This window comes from Chelonia mydas, chromosome 6, assembly GCF_015237465.2.
Source record: "Chelonia mydas isolate rCheMyd1 chromosome 6, rCheMyd1.pri.v2, whole genome shotgun sequence".
Taxonomy (NCBI): Eukaryota; Metazoa; Chordata; order Testudines; family Cheloniidae; genus Chelonia; species Chelonia mydas.
The window spans coordinates 103938084-103950175 of record NC_051246.2 but is presented as its reverse complement, the minus strand read 5'-3'; the positions used below and the strand labels follow the sequence as shown (position 1 = coordinate 103950175).

The 12092-nt window shown below is 42.7% G+C and overlaps 1 protein-coding gene and 2 long non-coding RNA genes across 6 annotated transcripts in view; 1 reads left to right on the top strand and 2 right to left on the bottom strand.

The window, feature by feature from the left end:
* ITPK1 (inositol-tetrakisphosphate 1-kinase) overlaps positions 1–12092 on the top strand; it is a 229763-nt gene that overhangs the window by 170303 nt on the left and 47368 nt on the right. The window lies entirely within an intron of this gene.
* Positions 1–12092, bottom strand: part of LOC119566456 — a 42252-nt gene that overhangs the window by 20197 nt on the left and 9963 nt on the right. The gene's annotated exons all lie outside the window — the stretch shown is intronic.
* LOC122466176 lies at positions 8215–11622 on the bottom strand. The gene is made up of 2 exons (XR_006291493.1): positions 11563–11622; positions 8215–9439 (listed from the first exon to the last, which is right to left on the bottom strand). It is a non-coding gene; the product is annotated as an uncharacterized LOC122466176 (long non-coding RNA).

The window sequence follows — 12092 nt, the reverse complement described above, 5'->3', positions numbered from 1 at the left end:
AGGCTTACGAACAGGTGTTGGAAACAGGATGTTCTTATTTCAATAACAAACTAATTGTCCTTTTGGCAGAAAAATTCTATTATGTATATATGTATATATATTCAGAATATGTGATCAGTTCCTCATCAGCTGCCCTGAAGGCTCTTACAACCCTCACTTGTCATCAGTATGGCTTACCTTTCTCACCAGCCTAACACCCTCCCCCCCTTTTTTTTTTTAATTTAAGATATTTGTCTGTTTCCACAGCTGGAGACCATGTCAGAATTAGCCTTCTCCAGATGCCTTCAGAAGATTCTCAGTGTCCTTGGCTCATTCTCCCCAGAGCTACCTTTTATAGCAATGGGGTAGGCTTCTTCCCCAGATGTTACCACCTTTAACTTTCATTTGCATTTAGATTCAATCCAAGCATCCTAAGAGATTCAGCCCCCTGGTTTCCAGTAACATAGCTACAATAATTTCTGCAGATTTGCTGATAAAGGAATCACCCCTGTATATTGATTTTATCTATTTCCTCAGATGATTTATGATCTAAATCACTAAGGGTGAGGTGTGAAAGGGTCATAATCATCCTTTTCCCTTTTTATATATTTGCAGGTAACACCTGGGCTGATGAGGAAGGAAAACACTAGTTTATAGTGTGGAAGAGGGTTTTTTTCAGTTCTTTTTGGTGGAATCAGATGGTTAATATTTCACCTCTTGATTAGTGTGGTGGAATGTCATATCTGTCTCCTTTTAGGCCCAGACAGAGTGTAGTAAGGAAATTAGAGAGTTATCTCTAGAGGGTAAATTTCTTTTGTTAACACGCCACCAAAGTCTTGTTACATCTGTGTTAAGCTCTCTGTTCTGAGGGTCATCTCTTTGATCTCTCTGTTAGATGCAACAGGATCATGTGATTCAAAGGCAGAGCCCACAAAACTCGATCACATCCTCTCTAATGATTCCGTGGAACTTCTGTTCCTAGGCAGCACTGTGACATACCTGGGGTACAATCTAGACTGATGAACAGCTATGCCACCTCAGCCTTCTTACTTGGGGTGCCCTTCTCACTGCTTTGTGGCTGTAGCTACCACTCCTGGTCTGCTCACACACAACCTGCCGCATGTAAATCACAGTTATATTGTGTGAGTGCTGCAGCCAGCCATTCTTTAATTACACTGCAGGGTGACACCAGCATATTCCCAGTCCCAGATTTTCACCGGAAATGTATGTCTTGTGCTGCCCAGCCCTACCCTGGACAATACAAGCTCATGTAAAGTCTGTCATTCTCTTAATAGAAATGATATGCACAAATCCTGTTATCCCAAATGGAGTTTCTCAGACACACTGCTTTAGATAAAACAAGTTTATTAACTACAGAGAGAGATTTTAAATGAACACAAGTAATGAGACATAAAACTCAGAATTGGTTACAAGAAAAATAAAGGTAAAATGCAATTAATGCCTCACTTAATACACTAAGGTAAATTCAAAGTAAAATCTCTCACCATGTTTCAGCCGTCTGGACTTCTACCAGGCTGGATCCCTCCTCCAGTCCAATGTTGCTTCCTTTGTTCTTCAGATGTTGTAAATGCAGTGGACAGAGAAGAAGGGAGAGATCATATGGGGTGTCCCCCCTTTCTCTCTATAGTTCTCTTCCTCCTTTAAGAAGCTTCTCCAGCTGGGAGCAGGGCACCAGGCAGTCTTCCTGTACAAGAACTGTATACTCTCTTTGCTAAGATGTAGATTTTTGCCCTCTCCTTTTTCCTGCCAGTGAATAGCTACTTAGCAGAGGATGGCCCATTTAACATTGTTTAGACCTGGCTGAGGCGTCAGCGTGCCATTTGTCTCTGAAGAACTGGTATGGCTACTCCCCAGACTTGGAACATGGGTTAGTAACTCCATACAATGGAATCTTATCACTTTATGTACGGTGTTGCCACACACATGTTATGAGGACGATACTGATCAGCAAATTTGAGTTTTCAAATGATACCTCACAAGACATACTTTGTGCAAAGAATTACAATAGTGTGCAAGGTGTACAGACTGTCACAGCACCCCCAAAATGTTGGTCCATTTTGATTGAGGCAAATGGGGTGAATGCTTTATCTCTGGATTGCTGTGGAGGAGGTCTAAGGAAAAAAGCTGTTTTAATGAAGAATCCATTGCTTATCAACACTCTGAGCTCACTGTTGCATATTCCCTCCTGGTGCCCTAGTTCAGTGTCGTCTTGCTTTCAGTTCTGTGTATTATTCAAAAGCTGTACTATGCAGCCATGGTTTCTGTTTCTACCATGGTGTGTATCCCATTTATGTTCTTTGCAGTGCTATTGAATGTGCAGCCATTTCTTTTCACAGGTAACGTAGCAGTTTTTCTGCCTTACCTTTTAGCAGTGCACCAAATCCTCTGATAGCCTCCCCCTTTTGTACTGCTCCCTTATGTTGTCCAGACTATTCCTGAGTATTATAAGGTGGATATTGTTAAACGTTGGTGGGGGAAGCTTTAACTTTCTTCAAAAATTTTTGCTGACCAAGTTGATATTGGCACCTGTTGGGATTGTCTAGTTCTCAACAATGATTTTTCCATTTTCTCTGCACAATGATTCAATCAAGTTCTCTTCCTGTGGAGATGTTTTGGGGAACTCCCAGGGCATTTCCTCCTCTTGTTGTAGTGCTAAAACCAAATGTTTACAAGAGATGAGCAGATTCTAAGTGGAACTCAATGAGTTGGTGTCCTTGTTAATTTCTCTCTCCTAATGCATGTCTCCTGTTACATTCTGATAACCATCTTTCCCTCTGTTATAGCAATGAAAATTCCCCTGTAATTGGCAGCATGTGGTGTTTTGGCAAAGTATGAATGAGTTCCTGAGTTGTCTGTACAGCCCTTCAGTTTCTTCATCTTTTGGCTGGTGCAATCAGTGGATAGATGTGAATAATACTCAGATTTATTGAGTTGAAATAACCTTTTGGTATTGCCTGGCTTGTATCCCCATAGGAGTCAAATATATCCTTGTTTAGAACCCATACAACTCCTTTCTTGAAGCTTTTCCATCCTTGCATACATTGCTAAGCTAATTTCGGCAGCAATGAATAGCATTCCCTTGTTCTGTGTTGAATCTTTAGAGGAAAGCTGCTGTCGTCAATCATTGGGTGATGTATCTTCTGGCTCATGGGTTACATTGGCCTGTTTTAATTCAGCATTACATTGTTTAGCTACCGGTGTGCAGTGTTCTAGTGGCTTCACACTGTCCTTTTCAGTGATGACTGTAAAAGACCAGAAACTACCCAAAAAAGTGGTCCGACACAGGCCCTCTGATTTACTGCCTAGAATAGCAATGTCTGACTTTTTCTTAGGCTGTTTACACTACCACTTTTGTCACTCAGGGGTGTGAAAAAAACATAAGTTACACTGACAAAAGTGCCAGTTTGGACAGTGCTATGTCGGTGGGAGACACTTTTGTCGAAGGCAGAGCTCTCTCCCATCAGCATAGAGCGGCTGCTGAAAGCTCTCTAGTACATGACCTTAGTCAGATGGTCCCAGGCCCAAGAGTCAACGACTCTTCTTAGGGTACATTTACACAGCATTTTGAATCCCATGGAAGCAAGCCTCCCTGCCTGGATCAATAGATTCAGGCTAGTGGGGCTTGTATTAGCACTCTAAACCATGGGCATCATTTTGGTGGGGGAAGGAGGGGTGTTTCCCCCCAAATAGGGCAACCACCCATGGCGCTGTGGTCAAGGGGGCACCTTTGGTCAGAGGGGCGAGGCTCAGTGTATTCAACTTAATGCACCAGGGTGGGCCCCTTCCAGCAGCCCCTCTGATCCCTGACTTCTTCCTCCTCACCCCCAAGCAGCCTGGGGTGCTGGCTGTTTGGTGGTCCTAGTGGAGCCCGCGCTGCTGCATGTCTCTGTGCAGTGCGGCAGGGAAGTGGGAGCCTAGCATGTGGCATCCACTTGCACCATGAAATACAGCGGTGGCATCCAGTCCAGGTACTCGCAGCAGCCAGTGCCGGAGCTTCCGCAGCTCCCGCACTTCATCACAGCAGCTGGGGCTCCCCCACTAAGTCAGCCTGCCCACCCCAGTCAGCCTCAGTAATCCACAGCCGGAGGAGTACCTGCCACTCCAGACAGGGAGAGAGCCAGCGAGCCAGAGGAACTGGCTTCAGCATGTGCCAGATGGGGGTGGTGGCGGTGTCTGTGTATACGCACTCGGGCGCATGTGTTTCTGGGTCAGCCCTTCTCACACTCTTCGCATTTCTCTCGCCCTCAGGGACACACACAGGCACGCATGTGTAGACACACACACACACCGCTCCACTCAGCATGTTTTGGCATCAGAAGCTACACCCACTTAACCAAAGAGGAATGGACACGGAGCCCTCAGGGTCCGTGTGTGAGTCCCGAACAAACACTGGGGCAGCGGTAACCCCACAGCGGGCCTAGCACTGCAAGCCTCAGGCAGGTGCGGAATTTGCCCCACCCAAGCGACTCGGTTGGCCTGGCTGGAGCGCGTGCCCCTCCCCCCCCACAAATACAGCAGTCAGACTACACCTGTGTGCTAAACATAGCAGCATAGACAGCGCTTTGGAGCTGCAGCTTGGGCTGGAGCTCAGGCTCTGAAGCCTGGTGCGGGAGGGGGTTCAGAGGTTGATCTCCAGCCCAAGCCGCAACTTCAGAACACTGTCTACATCTACTTTCATAGTGCTTGTGCAAGTCCTGCGAGCCCAAGTCTGTTGACCTGGGCTGGGAGGCTTGCTCCCATGGCCTCCAAAATGCTGTATCAACAAAGGTGATCTGGTCTCAGATGTCCTCCGTTGTCTAAGCTCATCTATACGTATAGAGGAAATTAGAGTGTAGGTGTTTCGGGGCTGGGATTGCATCTTCCTGTGGGTTTGTGCAGCATATGTTGTGCTCATCCCTGAAGCGTGTGAACATCTAAATATACATCCTTTTATTCTAGAGGTGTTTGTACAGCATCTCACACATTTTGGGCACTATCACCTTTTTGGTGGCAGGGTTGCTGTTAAATGAGATCGCATCTGGGCACAGACATGATCCTGCAAAGTAAACAGACTCATAATCGTCAAAACAATGCAGTTATATATGGTTATAAAGTGAGTTGGAAAAAACAAACACACACACACACCCTATAGAGCAAAGGTTTTCAAACTGTGGGGCATGCAGGAATGTTCCGGGGGGGAGGGCATGATGCGCAAGACATTTTTTACTTTTTTTAAAATTATTTTTAAGGCCCTACTTAATTTGCAATATGGCAGTAATTGCGGATCCCGCAATATTAGGCTTCCACCACAGTTTTGTCAGCCGTCCTGGGCTGACAGCGGGAGCCCCAACTGCCCAGGCCTGACAGTGGGAAGCCCAGCTGTCAGCTGACAACATTACGGTGCAAGCCTAGTATTGCAGAATCTGCAATTTCTGTAATATTGTGAATTAAGTAGCATGGACCAATACAATGTTGCTGATGCAGTATGCAAGAGTATGTTATACTGTGTTTAATTATAAGCCAATGTCATTTCTATAGCGACAACTACCTTTCCTGCCTTCCCATTTAGTATAGCCTATCCTGTCATTCCAACAAGCTGTTGTGTAGTGCTTATTGTGCTGGTGAGTTTGATATTTTTTCATATCATCATGGTGAAAAAGCCTTATACAACTGGGGGAAAAACAGATTCTCCCAGCAGCAATTGACATTCGCTTGGTGACTGTGTGGCAGAGAAGTCAAAAATGATCCTGCTGTCAGACAACACGGTCAGCCTTCAAGTCTCTGACATGTCAGAAAATATCAAGGCATAGCTGATCTCTCGATTGCAGTCTAGTTTATTTGCAGTCCAGTTGGATGAAGCAACAGATATATCTAAAGTGCTTACGTTTGGTACTCTCGTGAAGCATCGATATAGGAAGATTTTTTTGTTCTGCAAGCCAATTAAGATGCATGGAACTGGATATGAACGATCTAACATTTTAAACAACTTCCTAACTTCTCATGAGTTGAAGTGGGAAGCCTGCATCGGACTCTGCATGGATGGAGCCCCTTCTATGTCTAGAGATAGGGCAGGCTTAAAAGCCAAAGTGTTTGAAATTGCTCCACATATATCATGTATGATATACCATGAAGCCTTTACAGCTCAAAACATGGATTGGGAAATTACTGATGTTCTGAGGTCTGCTATTAAAATTGTGAACTTTTATCAAGACGCAGCCCACAAAGGCACGTCGTCTCTTCACAATGCTTTGTGCAGAAATAGGAGTAGAGCACAAGGCTTTGTTGTTTCACACGGAAGTCAGGTGGCTATCCAGGGAGAAAGTATTGCAGTGCATTTATGAACTTAGAAACAAAGTTTGACTTTTTCTAGTGGATTTGAATTTCAGCACTGCAGAGACACTGTATGATCCCTACAGGCTTTTGCTTTTGGCTTACCTTACTGATATTTTTTACCAAACCAGAAAATAGTACCAGAAAGTATTATTTTTGACCTGCACAACAAGATATTAGCATTCAAGAGAAAGCAAGATCTCTGGAAAACAAAGGTCAAAACTGGTTTAAGAGTTCCATTTCCATTGTTAACGCATGCTATTGATGAAACAGAATATGAACTATTGAGTGTTGTGGAGCCAATCAAGAATCACTTAACTTTTCTCAGAGCCAGTTTGGATAAATATTTTCCTGAAGGAAATGCGCCCCTCCCTGAATGACTGGATTATTCTACCTTTTGTAGCTGAGGCAGTGACCTTGTCTCATCTCTCAAATGACATTCAGAAGAAGCTGATTGAACTTCAGAGTGGGAGGACACTGGCCATTCAATTTTTAAAAAACAGTCTTTGGGGGATTTTTGGTTGAAAGTTGGCTCAGAATATCCAGCTTTGTCAAAGTATGCGATCAAAGCTCTTTTATCGTTAGGTTCATCTTATTTGTATGAGATCGGATTCTCTGCGCTGGCTGTGCTAAAGACAAAGTACCATTCGAGACTGGAAGTAGAGGACAACCTCAGTGTCAGTTTCAAAAATCTCCCCACAAATTGATAAACTGTCTGCAGAGAAACAGGCACACCCTTCACATTAAAGTATCTGTGTACTTGAAACTTACAGGTGTAGGTAATTTACTTGAGGTTTGTTAAGGTCTCTGTTAGGTGTATGAGTAGGTTATCAAACATACTTTTGCATATGTCTATTTTTGTCTGGGTTAAAGGGTGCAACCAAAAATTATAACTCAAAGGGGGATAGGAATGGGAGCTCAGCTCAAAAAGTTTGAAAACCGCTGTCATAGAGCTCTGTGCTTTTAGGGTGGTCTTTTTCAAAGGAACCAAAGGGAATGAAGCACCCAAGTCACAGTAATGAGTGAATTGCCCTTACAACCTTTGGAAAACCCCAGGGTGGTTATTGTTTATCATAAAATATTGTGTACGGGGGGTATAGGTACAATATTTGTATTCTGGCACTGTGCATACAATGGCATCATTGTGTAATCTTTTCATTTGCCATTTGTTACTTCAGTATTGGTTTCCCTTCCTATACTTAGTGTGTTACTTAAATACATGGATATAGGAAAAAATCTTGCTTAGTTGTCAAATGTTGATTGATTTCTCAGAGATAGATATGGTCACAGTACCAAGCTGGGAGGCAGACTCCTGAATTGGGAGTAGTTTCCCCTAGTAGATAGAGCATTGGACTGGGACTCAAGAAACCTGGGTTCTATTCCTGGGTCTGCCACTAGTCTGCTGGGTGACCTCGTGCAAGTCATTTTCCCTGTGCCTCATCTGTAAAAGGGGGCTCATAACTTCATATATTGCAGTGGTGCTGAGGATTTGTTAATGTCTGTGAAGCTCTTTGAAGACAAAAACAAGTGTACACGTGCTATATAAATGTAGCCATTTTCAGATTATCTATAGTTGTCCTATTCCCAGTATTTGTATTTTGTCCAGTTAAGAGTTTAACCACAATCTTCAGGGTAAAGAAAAATTGCCATTCCCTATACAGGCTAATTCTGTTTTTCTAATAGGAAGAAGATTAATATGCTAGAGGTTCAATGAAAGAAATGACCCTAAATATCTTTTGAAATCCACTAATTGCTTTTTGAGGTTAATCTGTATTTCCTAGAACTATAGGCAACTTCCCCATTTTGGTAATGTTAAAAATGTTCTCTATTATCTGGCCCTAATTTTGTTACTAAATTCCGAGTCTGTGAACAGGCAGAAGGAAAATAACTGTCTTAAATCCACAAGACTTTAAAAGGTCATTTAATAAATCAGGCAAAAAGGAAATAGCATTGTCTAGTAAATCAAAAGATATTTTATACAAGCCATGATGGGTCATGCCAAGAACTGTCTAGCTTGCTGTGTTTAGCAGTGTTTCTCTCTTGAAAATGAGCCAAAACTTTAGCTCTTTCCATGTGCACATCCACTGACTGTAGTGGAGTTAACTCCAACTTTACTCCAATATAACTGAGGGTAGAACATAGCCCTGTGGCTCTGCACATTTAACTAATGAATGACTTAAATTAACTATTAAAGATCATATAAGAAGAAACTAAAACTGCTTTGCAGAATGTCTTAATATGCTGCTGAGGATCTGAGTTTCCACGCTAAGAAGTGTCCAGTAGTGTCTTCCATTCAAATGTTGGTGGGATTGAGAATCAGCAGGTGCTGTTGTGATAGTGGGATGCAATCAGACATTAATTTTGCAGCTATCTGTGCTTCCCAAAGGAAATGTACGTTCTTCATAAAGGGGGGATGTTCTTTTTTTCCTCTGAAGAAGGATCTGGTGAAAGATGCCAGCTGAAGCTGATTGAAACGCGAACACTTCTCTGCAAGATCAGATATTGTGTAAGGCAGAAGGAAGGCCAACTCTGCCAAACTGGCTTGCCAGTGGCCCTCAATCCTCTTCTTGATGTTCTTCCTCTAGGTCATTTAATAACATGGACAAACTGGAAGTGCTGCCCCTTAGGGGTGAAAAGTTCCTTATTACATTACCAGTCTCCCGAACCATCTAATCCCACATGGATTTATTTTGCTGATAAATACCGATGTTCCATCCTTCCGTTGTTAAAATGCACAGTCTGTCCCCCACCATGCACCACAGAATAGTCACGTTATGTTTAAAGGGCTCTGAGGGAATTAAGAAGGGCAGGCTGCTGTATGCAATGATGCACTTCAGATAACTGTGGCCTTGGGTGTTCTTTGCATTAACTTTGTAGTTTGTGAATATATTGTAGCTCAGTTGCCTTGCTCCTTGTTTGCCGTTTGTGACGCCTTCCACTCTTTTAACTTTACCTGAGACATTAGTTTCAGCCACTCTCAGTGGCAGAACGTTAAGCAGTAACTTCAGGGTCAGCAGTAACTTGAAGGTCAACTTCATTTTGGGATTTGGCCTCGGTGGAAAGGGAGTAGTTGTGATTAAGTCATACAATTAGAAACAATTGCAGCTGTATCATTTCTCTTTGGCTCCTGCTAAATAAAATGGAGATTGACATTAAGCAAAAACTCCAATCCAAATATTCTCTCCTTCTCTGTAGTTAAGATCTAGATCCAAATGTTGCATGTCTACCCTAGCCTCTCTTATGGGCCAAATCAAAACCCGAGATCTGAACACCATGGAACTTTGGAGAAATCTTGGGTCTGGATCTGAATATTGTGGTTTGGTCCCAGTTCTAGAATAAGAACTAAGGAGGGTGGCTGAAGAGCTGGGAGTTGAATGTGTCGGCGCTATTAATGCTGTGCTCTTGAGCATGAAATGGCATATAGAAGAGGGTTAAGTACTCAGTTGCATCTGGGAGTTTTGAAAGACTATTCCTACAAGATTAAAAGTCATAGAATTACTGTAATGACTTTGTAAATGATGGCTTGTTGGGTAGGTCGAAGAGGGGAGAGATGACAGGGAAGTTGGAGAGGAAGAGGTTATATCCACCCAGCAAGAGAGAAATAGGGCATGAACCTAGCTTTTGGCAGTGGGGGATTTCATGGATCCACAAGGCATGGATACATTTGCAGAAAGATTGCTTCTTAGTGCTAGGCCCTGGCCCTCCATTTTGCTCCAGGGGGGAGCCCCCCGACTCCACTACTCTGAGGCTGAGTCCCTGGCTTCAGCACCACCTTCTGCAGGTCTAAAGGAACTTGGACCCCTGTTGGAGACCTACCCTCTTAGGAGCTATACAATCAGCAGATGTTGGCAGTGACACAGGGCATCCTTTTCAAAACAAGACCTTATTTATCAGTCAGCTGGAATACAGCATTTAGTGACCTAGGGTTTCAATGGAAAGCAAAGCTTAAACACATCTCCGCTAACTTGCAAATTTCTCCTTGCTCCTCTTTGCCCTGATCTGATAGACCGATTACACGCTTGCCACAAACTTTCTGGCCTTGGCCCTCCCAGATTAAATTGTTCCCTTCCACTGAGAGAGCAGGATTTTTACGAGCTTTCCTAACAACTTAGTCCTTTGTCTCAAGCCCCAGTCACATGTGCTGCCTCCCCCTGCATTCTGGTAGGGGAAGCGTTGTAGTCAGACTGGTAATTGTCCATCACATCCATTAGGTCCCTTTGGGCAGCCATTGTTTAAAGTTAATGATCTGGACATTGGTCTCCATTGTATCTCTGAAGTAGCTCCAGTCCTATGTTGACAGTTCTTACTTGTCCATTCATACCAACCCATACATGTCTACATGACCTGCACCTAGTCAGTTCATCATTTATTTTCCTGTTTCTGAAAATAAATTAACCCTTTCATACCAAGTAAGTAGCAATACAGAAGTGAGTGGGGAAACTGAATCACATCCCATGTTTATTAAAAATAATACAGAAATATCTCTCATCCTTCATAAGGAGTTTTTAGGAAAGCTTGTACAAATGTCACAGAGGGAGAAACCAAAAGGTTGGGTGTGAGCCTGGATGTGAGGAAAGAAGGGAAAGGAAGAGTCAGAGAGTGCTCCATGTTTGAAAGCCTTAGTGACCAGAAGTGCAATAGAGAGATCACTGTTGATGGAAGATTGGGAAGGGGATAGCCTGTATCAGAAAGATGTGAAAAGATGTCAGCATAGATGGGAAGGGGGAGGTTGGGAGTGGTTTGAGTTTTCAGTACAATGTTAATGAGATTATAGGAGCAGATGTGGAAGAACATCAGAATAAAGACAATGGACTTTAAGAAATCAGACTTTAGCAAACTCAGAGAATTGGTAGGTAATGACCTCAAACAAACAAACAACAAAAGTTGTACAAAAAGTGGAAAGTTGGTCAAATTATGAAAAATAAATATAAAATAACACTAACATGTCGCAAGAAAATTAGAAAGGCCAAGACAAAAAGCAAGATTAAATTAGCTAGGGTCATAAAGGGAAACAAGAAAACATTTTACAAATATATGAGAAGCAAGAGGAAGACAAAGGACAGGGTAGACCTGTTACTCTATGAGGAGGCAAAAAAATAGCAGAAATCACAGGAATGGCCAAAGTGTTAAATGCCCTTTTTTGTTTGTTTTCACCAAAAAGGTTAGCAGTGATTGGACAACTACCATAGTGAACATCAGTATAAATGGTATAGGATCAGAGGCTAAAATAGGAAAAGAAAAGTTAAGACTTACTTAAACAAGTTAGATGTTTTCAAGTCAGCAGGGCCTGATGTAATACATCCTAGAATACTTAAGGAACTGACTGAAATGTTCTCTGAGCCATTAGCGATTGTCTTTGAGAACTCATGGAGAATGGGAGAGATCCCAGAGGACTGGAAAAAGGCAAATATCGTGCCTATTTATAAAAGGGGGAAAAGGACAGCTCAGGGAATTATAGATCAGTCAGATTAACTTCGATACCTGGAAAGATAATGGAGCAAATAATGAAACAATCAATTTGTAAGCACCTAGAAGAAAATAAGGTGATAAATAATAGTCGTCATGGTTTGTCAAGAACAAATCACGTCAAACCAACCTAGTACCCTTCTTTGACAGGGTAACAAACTTTGTGGATGTAGGAGGAGGCAGTGAGCAGTTGATATGATATATCTTGACTTTAATAAGGCTTTTGATACTGGTTCACATGACCATTTCAAAAACAACCTAGAGAAATATAGCCTAGACCAACCTATTATAAGGTGGGCGTGACGGGCTGGACCCCC